Source organism: Desmodus rotundus, chromosome 7 (assembly GCF_022682495.2).
Source record: "Desmodus rotundus isolate HL8 chromosome 7, HLdesRot8A.1, whole genome shotgun sequence".
Taxonomy (NCBI): domain Eukaryota; kingdom Metazoa; phylum Chordata; class Mammalia; order Chiroptera; family Phyllostomidae; genus Desmodus; species Desmodus rotundus.
In genome coordinates, this window is record NC_071393.1 from 56,038,639 (window position 1) to 56,051,677 (window position 13,039).

Below are 13,039 nucleotides of genomic sequence, written 5' to 3' on the forward strand. Positions count from 1 at the left end.
ATACAATATGTAATGAATTTCAAGTTAATCATCTACTCTATACTCTTGAAGTGAAATAATTAGAAACATATTCAAATTAGTTGAATTTGGCAAATAAAAAGCGAACATATGTGGTTCCTAAAAAAGTCCTTTTATTGAGGTTACTACATGTATTACTATAGAACCTTTTTCTCCTCTTAACTAAAGAACCTAGATCTTATCTTCATAATAAAAACACATCTTTTTAAAATTAAAAAAAATTTTACTGAGTTTTAGATAGAGGGGAAGAGAGGGAGAAAAAGACATCGATTTGTTGTTCCACTTATTTATGCATTCATTGGGTGATTCTTGTGCCCTGATCGAAGATCAAACCTGCAGCCTTGGCGCATTGGATGACACTCTAACCAACTGAACTACCTGGCCAGGGCCAAAAATACACTTCTTAAATATAACCCTTAGGAGTGAGATTAATCTTTTAAACATTTTAAAATTGTGAAATATAATTTGTATACAGAAAAATGTATGAAACATCGCACAGTTTAACCAGTTATTGTAAAGAGAACAGCAATGATGTCATTCTTGGAGAGGTCAAGAAATAGAGCATTGCCAGCACCCCAGAAGTCTTCATATCCTGTCTCTTCTAAATCACCACTGCCTACTTCCCACATAAGGATAACCACTATCCTGACTTTTTGTAGCATTTCCTTGTTTTTTTAAAAATGTTACCTTTATATGTTATGTAAGTGTGCATTGCTCATTAGATTAGTTTTGCCTGATAGTGAACTTTCTATAAATGGAATCACATAGAATGTTGTCTTTTGTGTCTTGCTTTTCTTCTTAACATTGTTTGTTCATTTCCATTGTATGTAGCTCTATAGTATTTCATTGTACTAATATACCACAATTTATGTTTTCTTATTGACAGATATTTAGATTGTTTTGCAGTTTTGGGCTGTTATAAAAAGTGGTCCTGGGAATATTTTTTTTATAGGTCTCCTAGTATGCACATACATACCTGCATTTCTTTTGGATATATATCTAGGAATTTTTTTGGTTTTAATGTATTTATATCTTCAACTTTAATAGATAATGCAAAACTTTTTCAAAGTGGCTATACCAGTTTATGGTCTCATAAACTATTTATTGGAGTATCTGTTGATTTATACCTTCTTCAACAAATAGTACAGTTAGATTTTAAAAAGTTTTAGCCAATCAGGTATTTTGTTATTTTTTTCATATTTTTAATTTATATTTCTTTTTTTTAAAGATTTTACTTATTTTTAGAGAGAGGGGAAGAGAGGGAGAAAGAGAGGAAAAGAAACATCAATGTGTGGTTGCCTTTCATGTGGCCCCCACTGGGGACCTGGCCTGCAACCCAAACATGTGCCCCAAGTGGGAATCAAACTAGCGACCCTTTGGTTCACAGCCTGTACTCAATTCACTGAGCTATACCAGCCAGAGCTAATTTATATTTCTGTGCGTACTATTGAGGTTGAGAACTGTTTTATATCTTGATTGACCATTTCGATATTTTGTGATCTCGTAGTGTAAGTCTTTTTACAGTATTTCCATCAGGACGTCTTTTTTAAAAAAGTGGTGTGTCATTTTGGGGAGTAGATAGAAATTGTATGTTTATGGGCCCATTCCTCAGCTGTATGTGTATGTTTTACAAATACGTTCTTTCATCTGGTTTTCCTTTTTTTACAAAAAGACTTTTATTTTTGAAATTATATTTTACTGATTATGCTATTACAGTTGTCCCAATTTTCTATGTTTGCCCCCTTCCACCCGGCACCCTCTATTCCCTCAGGCAATCCCTACACCATTGTTCATGTCCATGGGTCATGTGTATAAGTTCATTGGCTACTCCATTTTCTGCACTGTATTTTATATCCCCATGGCTATTCTGTAACTACCTATTTGTACTGCTTAATCCCCTTACCTCTTCACCCATTCTCCTCCACCCTCCTCCCATCTGGCAACCATCAAAACACTCTCTGTGTCCGTGATTCTGTCTCTGTTGTTCTGGTTTGCTTAGTTTGTTTTTTACATTCAGTTGTTGATAGATATGTATTTATTGCCATTTTATTCATAGTTTTGATCTTCTTTTTCTTAAATAAGTCCCTTTAACATATAATAATGGTTTGGTGACGATGAACTCCTTTAATTTTTTCTTGTCTGGAAAGCTCTTTATCTGCCCTTCAGTTCTACGTGATATCTTTCCTGGGTCCCTGCTTTTTATGACTTGGAATGTTTCTTGTCAATCCCTTCTTGTCTGCAAAGTTTCTTGTGAGAAGTCAGCTGACAGTCTTATGGGAACTCCCCTGTAGGTAACTATCTGTTTTTCTCTTGCTGCTTTTAAGATTCTCTCTTTATCTTTAACCTGTGGCATTTAATTATGATATGTCTTGGTGTGATCCTCTTTGCATCCATCTTCCTTGGGACACTCTGTGCTTCCCAGACTTGCATGTCTGTTTCCTTCACCAAACTAGGGAATTTTTTTTTTTCATTATTTTTTCAAGTAGATCTCCAGTTTCTTGCTCTTTTCTCTTCTCCTTCTGGCACTCCCATGATACAAATGTTGGAATGCTTGAAGTTGTCCCAGAGGCTGTTTACCCTATTCTTTTTTTTTTTTTTTGGATTCTCAAAGAGATTATTTTAAAAATATTTTTTAAAAGTTGTGCTAGCCCTGGCTGGGAGGCTCAGTTGGGTGGAGTATAATTTTTTACACCAAAATGTTGCAGGTTTGATTCCCGGTCAGCACACATACCTAGGTTACAGGCTTGATTCCTCATCAGGATGTGTGTGGGAGGCAACTATCAGTGTTCCTCTGTCTCTTTCCTCTTCTTCCTCTCTTTAAAAAAAATATCAGTAAACATCCTTAGGTGAGGATTAAAAAAAATGTGCTAAAAAGCATTTGACATCTTGTCCATGTGTAGGTGTACAATTAGTAGTGTTGAGAGAACATTTTTACCTGGCAAATCTGAGACATTAAACCTATTAAACAACTATTCCTTGTGCCCTAGCCCCCTCCCCAGTAACCACCTTTCTACTTAATGTTTCTATCAATTTGATTACTATAGATACCTTGTAAGAGTGGAGTCGTATTGTATTTGTCTTTATATATGCTTCAATTGATATAGCATAATATCCCAAAGATTTATTCATGTCGCATGCGACAGGATTTCCTTGCCTTTTAAGGCTGAATAATATTCCTTTGTATGTATATACCACATTTTGTTAATCCATTTGTCTGTTTGATGGACAGTTGGTTTGCTTCCACTATTTGGCTGTTGTGAATAGGGCTGCTATGAACATGAATGTGTAAATATCCCCTTGAGACTTTTACTTTCAATTCTTTTGGATATATATCTAGAAGTAGAATTGTTGAGTATATGGTAGTTCTAATTTTAGTTTTTGAGGAACCTCCATACTGTTTTACATAATAGTTACATCTTACTATAAATCGACCAGCAGTACACAAGAGTTCCAGTTTGACCACATCCTCACCAAAACTTGTTAATGAGTACTTTATTTTGAAAAATTTTATGTTATTACTGACTGAAGTCCATAGTTTAAGGTTCATTGTACATTGTACTGGTGTGTGTATTTTGACAAATGCATAATGTTACGGAACCACCATTGCAACACTACTACAGTACTATACAGAATATGTAGTTTTACCACCCCTAAAAACTACCTGTACTTCAACTGTCCTTTTTCCTCTTTACCCTGCCCCCCCCCCCAAAATAAATAAATAAATTGGCTTGGCAACCACTGGTGTTTTTAGTTGTCTCTATAGTTATATTTACCTTTTTTAGAATGTCTTATATTTGGAATCATGCTGAATGTAGCCTCTTCAGCCTGGCTTCACTTTGGAATATGTATTTAAGGTTCCTCCCTGTCTTTTCATGGCTTGTTAGTTCATTTCCTTTTATTGCTGAATAATATTCCCATGTATGGTTATACCACAGTTTGTTTATCCATTCACCTGTTGAAGGATATCTTGGTTGATTCCAAGTTCTGGCAATGAGGAGTAAAGCAAGTGTAAACATTCATATGCAGAGTTTTTGTGAACACTGGCTTTAGATTTACAAAGGTACCAAACAAAGAACATAATTGGTGGATTTTATGGTAAAATTATATGTAGTTTGTAATAAACTGCCAAAGGGTCTTATAAAGTGGTTGTACTATTTTGCATTGTTACTAGCAATGAATGCCAGTTTGTGTTACCACTTCTGGCCAGTGTTTTGGATTTCAGCCATTCCAGTGTATGTGTAATGGTATCACATTATTGTTTTCATTAATATTTTCCTGATAGTGATGTGTGGAGCATATATTTCATATGCCTTTTTGCCATCCATCTGTCTTCTTTGGTGAGATGTCTCTTCAGATCTTTTGCTCTTTTAAAAATAGGGTTGTTAATAAGAGTTTGTTACTAAGAATAGTTATTTTAAGAATGCTTTCATAGCCCTGGCTGGTGTGGCTCAGTGGATTGAGCACTGGCCTGCAAACCAAAGGGTTGCCGGTTTGATTCCCAGTCAGGGCACATACCTGAATTCTGGGCTAGTTTCCCCCCTGTAGGGTTCATGAGATGCAACCACACATTGATGTTTCTTTCCCTCTCTCTCTCCCTCCCTTCCTTTCTGTCTAAATATAAGTAAACACAATCTTTAAAAAAAAAATGCTTCCATAGTTTGGACACCTGTCCTTTATCACATATGTGTTTCGCAAATATTTTCTCCAAGTCTGTGGCTTGTGCTTTCACTCTTTTAAGTTTATTATGCAGAACACAACTATTTTAAATGTAATAGAGTTGAACTTACCCATTTTTTTCCATGGGTCATGCTTTCGGGTTTTGTATTTTAAAACTCATCACCAGACCTAGATTTTCTTCTGTGTTTTACAAGTTTTATAGTTTTGAACTGTACATTTAATATATTATATATTTAATATAGTGAATATACAAGGTCTGTCCAGAAGGTATCCAGCCACATAATACAAAAAATAGAGGTATTTATTGAAGATAAGAGATACAAGAAACATTGTACATAGGACAGTGATGCCTCAGTCCCCTTGAGAGTAGGCACCTTGGGACCTCACACAGTTCTTCTAATCACCATCAGCTGCCCTGTTGTATTTTTCTGAATCTCATTGAGATTTCCTGAAATCTCTTCCCTTTCAAAGGTGATTGTAGTTTGGGGAAAAGCCAGAAGTCTCAGGGGGCCAAATCTGGGCTGTAGGGGTCTGAGTTGCCAGGTGATTTGATGTTTTGCCAAACAAGTCTGCACGAGATGAGATGCATTGATGAGATGAGGTGCCTTGTCCTGATGAAGCTGCTGATCACTGGTTGCCCATAGCTGCAGCCTTCTGAATCATCTGAATAGTTTCCACAGAGAAATGGTCATGTTTAACGCAAAATTTGATGCAGATTCATTGCTCAGCTTGCTCAGACATTTTGAGTGGGATGGCCACAGGGTATACATGCTCATTCACTGGCATCTACCAACCTCACTGACTAGTACAGTGAAGTTGTCATTGTTCACGCGTGCACATTCCAGTTCACTCTCCTTGGCTGCCTGGTTATGATAACATTGTGCAAACCATTCTCATATTAACAGTGGCTGGATTTTTCCAGACAGCCCTTGTATACACACATAGTATACATATACGTTTATATTTTATATAGGGAGGGAGGAAGGAGAGAGAGATACAGATAGATACAGTAAACCTTGAAGCCTAATAGTGTCAGCCTTCCCCGTTTGCTTCTGTTCCCTTAACAACATTGTGTTGTTATGAGTCTTTTGCCTTTCTATATCAAGTTTAGAATCAGTTTGTTGATAACCACCAAATAACTGCTAAAATTTTTATTGGGATTGCATTGAATCTACAGTTGAACTTCAGAAGAGTTGACATCTCAAAATATTAAATCTTTCTATTAAATATAACATAGATACTTGGAATATTTCTCCATTTGTTTAGATCTTTGATTTCGTTCATCAGAGGGGGTTTTTTGTTGTTGTTGTTTTTTGCTACTTTACTTGGTACAGCTCTCTATGTATCATTTGTTAGATTTATACCTACCTAATTTTTTTTTGCTGCCAATATAAATTGTATTGGGTGTTCAGTTTTAATTTCAAATTCCAGTTTTCATTGCTGACATATGGGAAGGCAGTTAACTTTTGTATATTAATCTTATATCCCACAGCCTTGCTATAATCACTCATTATATTTAGGAGTTTTTATCATTGTAGTTAATTCTCTAGAATTTCCGATGTAGACATTCATGCCATCTGCTGACAGTCTTATTTCTTCATAATTGATGTACTTGGAACTTTTCTTCCCTCCCTCCTTCTATCCTTCCTTCCTTCTTTTGTACAAAGGAACAATTTACAAATCTGTGTAACATCCTTGCACAATGACCATGCTGATCTTCTTTGTATCATTCCAATTAAAATGTTCTTTTCTTGTTTATTGCATTAGCTAGAAATTTTTAAAGGGGAGACACCTTTCCTTGTTCCCAATTTTAGGAGGGAAAGTGTCTAGTTTCTTACCATTAAGCAGGATACTTACCAGTAGGTTTTTGATACATGATTTTCATCAAGTTGCAAAAGTTTCTATCCCTGGTTTGCTGGGAATTTTTGGTGTGAATGGTATTTGATTTTGTCAAATGCTTTTCCTGCATTTATTAATATGGTCATAGGTTTTTTTCTTCTTTAGACTGTTTAGCCAATTAACAATAGAGATTACATTAATAGATTTTCAAATGTTGAACTAGCCTTGCATACTCAGAATAAATCCCACTTGTTAGATAATTCTCATATATGTGTATGTATGTGTGTATATATGTAGTTGTATTTAATTTGCTATATTTTGTTGAGGATTTTTGCCTCTGTGTCCATGAGAGATAGTGGTTGGTAGTTGTCCTTTCTTGTGATGTCTGTCTGGTTTTGGTATTAGGATTAGGGTAATGCCAACTTCAATAAATTAGTTAACAACTACACCATCTGCTTCTATTTCCTGAGTAGATGTAGAGAATTGGTATTATTTTTTCCTTAAATGTTTAGTGGACTTCTCCCATGAACCCATCTTGGCCTGGTGCCTCTGGTTTGGAAGGTTATTAGTTATTGGTTCAATTCCTTTAGTAGATACAGGAGTATTCAAATTATCTCTTGTATAAATTTTGGTAGATCGTATCTTTATAATCAGTCTATTTCATTAGAGTTATTGAGTTTGTGGACAGAGATTCCTCAAAAACTTCAAAATGGAACTACTATATGACCCAGCAAGTTCACTTCTGGGTATTCCCCCCCCCCCAAAAAAAAAGAAAACACTAATTTATGCATCCCTATGTTCATTGCAGCATTACTTACAATAGCCAAGATATGGAAGCACTTAAGTGTCTTGATACATGAATGGATAAAGAAGATGTAGTGTATATGCACAATGGAATATCACTCAGCCATAAAAAAGAATGGAATCTTGACATTTACAACAAGATGGATGGATAGAAGGTATTTTGCTAAATGAAGTATGAGACAAGGAAAGACAAATATAGTGTGTTTTCATTTATATGTGGAATCTAAAAATCCAACAAAACAAACAGAAACTCATAGACACAGGAAACAAAACTGATGATCACTGGAGGTGAGAGGAGGTAGGGGATGGACAATAAGGTAAAGGAGATAAGGAGGTACAAACTTCCAGTTATAAAATAAATAGGTCACAGGGATTTAATGTACAGCATAGGGAATATAGTTAATATAGGGAATATAGTTAATAATTTTGTATGGGAACAGATGGTTACTAGACTTGTGATTACTTGATAATGTTTATAAATGTCAAATTACTATGTTGTACACCTGAAACTAATACAATATTATATGTCAACTGTACTCGAAATTTTTTAAAGAAGTTTGTCAGGTATATGGTAATGGAGAAATCAGACTTTTAGTGGTGAACATGCAGATAGAAATTTATATATGTTATTAACCAGTGTTACCTCAATAAATTAAAAATAAAGTTTGTGGGCATAGAGTTCATAATATTTCTTTATTATCCAAATTGTCCATGGAATCTGTAGTGATGACCCATTTTTTTAGCTTGGCCAGAAGTTAATTTTATGATCTTTTCAAAGAATCAGCTTCACTGATTTTCTTTATGGTTTATTATTTTCCATGTTACTGATTTGTGCTCTAATTTTTATTCTTCTTGCTTTGAGATTATAATGCTATTCTTTCTCTACTTCCCTAAGATGGAAGCTAACTTGTTGATTTTAGATTTTCTAATATGTAGATTACCTATAAATTTCCCTGTACTTTCCCATATACTTTGATGTTTCGCGTTTTCATTTAGTTAAAAATACTTAAAATTTTTCCTTTGTACTTTGTCTATATATTACCTACTTAGAAGTGTGTTATTTAATTTCCATGTATTTTGCGGTTTTTCCAACTATCTTTTATTGACTTTTTTAAAAGATTTTATTTATTTTTAGGGGAGGGAGAAAGAGAGGGAGACCTAGCCTGCACCCCAGGCATGTACCCTAGACTGGGAACCAAACGGGCGACCGTTTGGTTCTCAGGCTGGCACTCAATCCACTGAGCCACACCAGCCAGGGCAGTCTTTTATTGAGTTGTAGTTTAATTCCGTTGTGGTCTGAGAGGAGATACAAATGGAATAAGATAAAGTACTCGATTATCCCTGACTGGTTATAGCTCTTGAGTTGGGTGGTGTTCAGTAAGCCAAGGAGGGGTCCAGGTTCAGTTCCTGGTCAGAGTATGTGCCTGGGTTGTGGGCCAGTCCCTGGTTGGGGGTGTGTGAGAGGTGGCTGATGGGTGTTTCTCTTGCCTATCAATCTTTCTCTTCCTCTCTTTGTCCCTCTCTTTCCCTCTCTCTAAAAATAAATTAATAAAATCTTTTTTTTAATGCTCGAAACCACAAAAGACAGAAAAGGAAGATAAAGAACAAGTGCAACAAATAGAGAATTTATAAATCTTGTAGATACTAATCTAACTATCAATAAACATTTTAAATGTGAGTTTAAAGCCAATTACCATATTTTGCCATGTATATTGTGCATTATTTTGCCCAAATTCCTGAGGGAAAAATAAGGATGTGCATTGTATGTGAGTAGTACTAATTCCATATCTATAAAAGTGTTCTTAATTTTTTTGTTTATGCTTATGTGTTAAAAGTGTATCTCTAGAAAGCAACAATGATATCCGTATGTTCAAAAATAAATGCTAAAATTCCTTTATAATACATAAAACAAGTATTTAAATATTTATAAGTAATTGAATTTAAAAATTAAAATGAAGGGGTTTTTTCTTCCTGAAAGTTTGGGCCAAAAATGTGGGTGCACATTATACATGGCAAATTACGATAAAAGACAGACACTGCCAGAGTGGGGAACACATTTGTATGACATCTAATCTTTTAAATTTGTTAAGGTGTTCTTACAGTCCAGAGGATGGTCTGTCTTGATGAATGTTCCATATAAACTTGAGAAGAATGTGTATTCTGTTGGTGTTGCTTCAAGTATTTTATTGATGTCAGTTTCCTGACTTTCTGATTTTTCTACATACTGGAGCTGTCAGTTACTGATAGAGGGGTGTTGAAGTCCTCAGCTATAATAGTGGCTTAATCTGTTGTGTTTTTTTTTTCTTACAATGCTATCAGTTTTTGTCTCATATTTTGACACACTATTGTTAGGTGCATACATGTTAAGTGTTGTTTTCTCTTCTTGGAGAATTGACCCCATTATCATTATGTGATGTTTCTCTTTATCCCTAACAACTTTCCTTCATGCGAAGTTTGCTTTGTCTGCAGTTAATGTAGCTGCTGTATCTTTCCTTTGATCAGTGTTTGCGTGTTTTATCTTTCTCTTTCTTTAATCTGTCCTTTAACCTTTCTCTGTTTATATTTAATGTGGGTTTCTTATAGGCAACATATAATTGTCTTGTTTTTACCCACCCTGACATTTTCTTTTAATTGGCTTAAATTCACACTTAAGAAATTATGATTGGGTTAATATCTACCATGTTTTAAATGTTTACTATTTGTTTTACTAATCCACTCATCTGTTGATGGACACTTGGGTTGCTTCTTGGGTTTAGCTGTTACGATTAGAGCTACTATTAACATGAGTGTTTAAGTATTTCTTCAAGACTATGCTTTCAATTCTTTCAGAAAGATACCAAGAAGTAGAATGGCTGGCACATATGGTAATTTTATTTATTTTTTCAGAAACTGCCATGCTGTTTTCCACAGTGGTTGTACTAGTTTACATTTATACGACAATACATAAGGGTTCCAGTTTTTTTCAAATCTTCAACACTTGTTTGCCAATTTTTTTTTTTTTTAATAGTAGGTATCCTAGTGAGGTGTAGTGTCTTATTGTGGCTTCTCTTCTCTCCCTTGACCCCCTCCCCAGTGATTGGTGATGTTGAGCATCTTTTCATATACTTATAGGTGTGATCTTCTTTGGAGAAATATCTGTTCAAATTTTTTGCCTATTCTCAAATTGGGCTTTTGTTGTTGAATTTTAGAAATCTATATATTCTAAATATTAATCTCTTATTATATAATGTGGTTTGCAAATATTTCCTTCCATTTTATAGGTTGCTTTTTCACTGTGTTGATAGTGTTCCTTGATACACAAAAGTTTTTAATTTTTATCAAGTCCACTGTGTTCATATTTTCTTTGTGTCATATCTAATAAATTGCCAAATATAATGTGAAGCTTTTGTCCTATACTTTCTTCTAATTTTATAGCTTTAGGTGTTAACGTTTAGGGCTTTGATCCATTTTGAGTTAATTTTTGTATATGATATTAGGTAATGGTCCAATTTTATCCTTTTGCATATAGACATTGTTTTCCCGATTGCATTTGTTGAAGAGACACGTTTGTCCCCATTGTGTAGGCTTGGCATTCTTGTCTAAGATCATTTTACCACACATATATGGATTTATTTCTGATCTCTCTATTTTGTTCTATTGGTCTGTATATCTGTCTTTTTGTGAGAATCATATGGTTGATTACTGTTGCTTCATAGTATGTTTTGTAATCAGAGTGTGAGGCCTCCAACTTTGTTCTTTTTCACTATTGTTTTTATTACTTGGGGGGGGTGTCCCTTGAGATTTCATGTAAATTTTAGGATGGATTTTTTTATAACTGCAAGAAATGTCATTGGGATTTTGATAGGGATTGTGTTGAATGTGTGGATTGATTTGGGCAGTATTGATATTTTAATGTCTTTCAATCCATGAACATGAAATGTGTTTCCATTTCTTTTTGGTGGGATTTTTTGTTTTAATTCGTAAGTACTTTTTTTGATGCTACAGTAAGTGGAATTGCTTTCATAATTCCCTTTTATGATTTTTTATTGATAATATAAAGAAATGCTGTTGATTTTTTTTATCCTCACCTGAGGATAAATATATTTCCGTTGATTTTAGAGAGAGAGGTGGGGTGAGAGAGATGAACATCCATACAAGAGAAACACATCAACATCTTGCCTCCTTTGGGGATCACACCCCAACTGGGGATCGAACCAGTAACCCTTTGGTGCATGAAATGATGCTGTGACTAACTGAGCCATGCTGCCAGGGCAGAAATGATGTTGATTTTTGTATGTTGACTGTATCTTGCTACTTTGCTGAATTTGTTAGTCCTAACAGATTTTTATGGAATCTTTGGGGCTTTCTATATATATATATATATATATATATATATATATATATATATATATATATATATATATATATGGCATCCTTGCCCTGTTCGGCAAAGCTTTCAGTTTTTCACTATTCAGTATGATATTTGTTGTGGGTTTTTCATGTATAGTTTTATTATGTTGAGATAGTTTCCTTTTATTTCTAGTTTGTTGAGTGTCTTTTATCTAGAAAGGGTGTTGGATTTTGTCAAATTCTTTTTCTGCATCATTTAAAATGCTCATATGGTTTTTCCTCCTTTATTCTTTTAATGTAGTGTATTGCATTGATTGATTTTCTTATGTTGAATCATCCTTACATTCCAGGAATAAATTTCACTTGGTCATGATGAGTAATTTTTGTTATGAGCTGCTGAATTTGATTTACTAGTATGTTGTTGAGGATTTTTGCATCAGGTTTATAACATATTGGTTTGTAGTTTTCTTGTAGTGTCTTTATCTGGCTTTGGTATTGGCAATGCTGGCCTCATTGAGTTAAGGAATGTTCACTCTTCAGTTTTTGGAAATGTTTTAGAAGGATTGATTTTAACTCTTAGATTATTTTCTGTTTTTTCTGCTCTCTATTTCATTTATCTGTGCTTTAATCTTAAGTATTTCTTTTCTTCCCCTGAGTTCTTTTTCTAGTTCCTGAAGTTGTATTTTGTTGATTTGAGATCCTTCTTTTTAAAAAATTTTTTTTGTTTATTGATTTTAGAGAGAGAAAGGGCAGGAAAAGAGAGAGATTGATTGATTGATTGATTTGTTTTTCCATTTATTTAAGCATTTATTGGTTGCTTTTTATATGTTCCCTGACTGGAGATCAAACCCGCAACCTTGGTGTATTAGGACAACACTCTAACCAACTGAGCTTACTGGCCAGGGCTCTTTCTAATATATATTTTTTAATATAAGCTTTTATAACTGTGAAATTTCCCCATAGCACTGCTTTTGCTGTGCCCCATAAGTTTTCATATGTTGTGGTTTGTTTTCATGCCTCCCCAACTTTCCTTGTTATTTCTTTGTTCCATTTGTAGCTTAATAATGTGCTGTTTAATTTTTACAAACTTGTGACTTTCTTGGCTTTGTTTTTGTTACTGATTTTGAATTTCCATCTATCTGGTTGGAAGAGGCTTTTTAAAAGATACATATCTTTTAAAATCCATTAATACTTAATTTGTGACCTTCTATCTTGGAGAATATCCTATGTAAACTTGAGAAGAATATATATTCTGTTATTGTTGGGGAGAGTGTTCTGCTATGCCTGTTAGATCTAGTAATTCACTGCTTTGTACAAGTCCTCTATTTCCTTATCTTCTGTCGTCTTTATCTATTAGTTATTGAGACTAGAG

At 34.3% G+C, this 13,039-nt stretch overlaps 1 protein-coding gene and 1 pseudogene across 2 annotated transcripts in view; one reads left to right on the plus strand and one right to left on the minus strand.

The window, feature by feature from the left end:
* Nucleotides 1-13,039, plus strand: part of STRN3 (striatin 3) — a 112,833-nt gene that overhangs the window by 33,178 nt on the left and 66,616 nt on the right. The window lies entirely within an intron of this gene.
* Nucleotides 6,357-6,469, minus strand: LOC112296624 (U6 spliceosomal RNA; annotated as a pseudogene).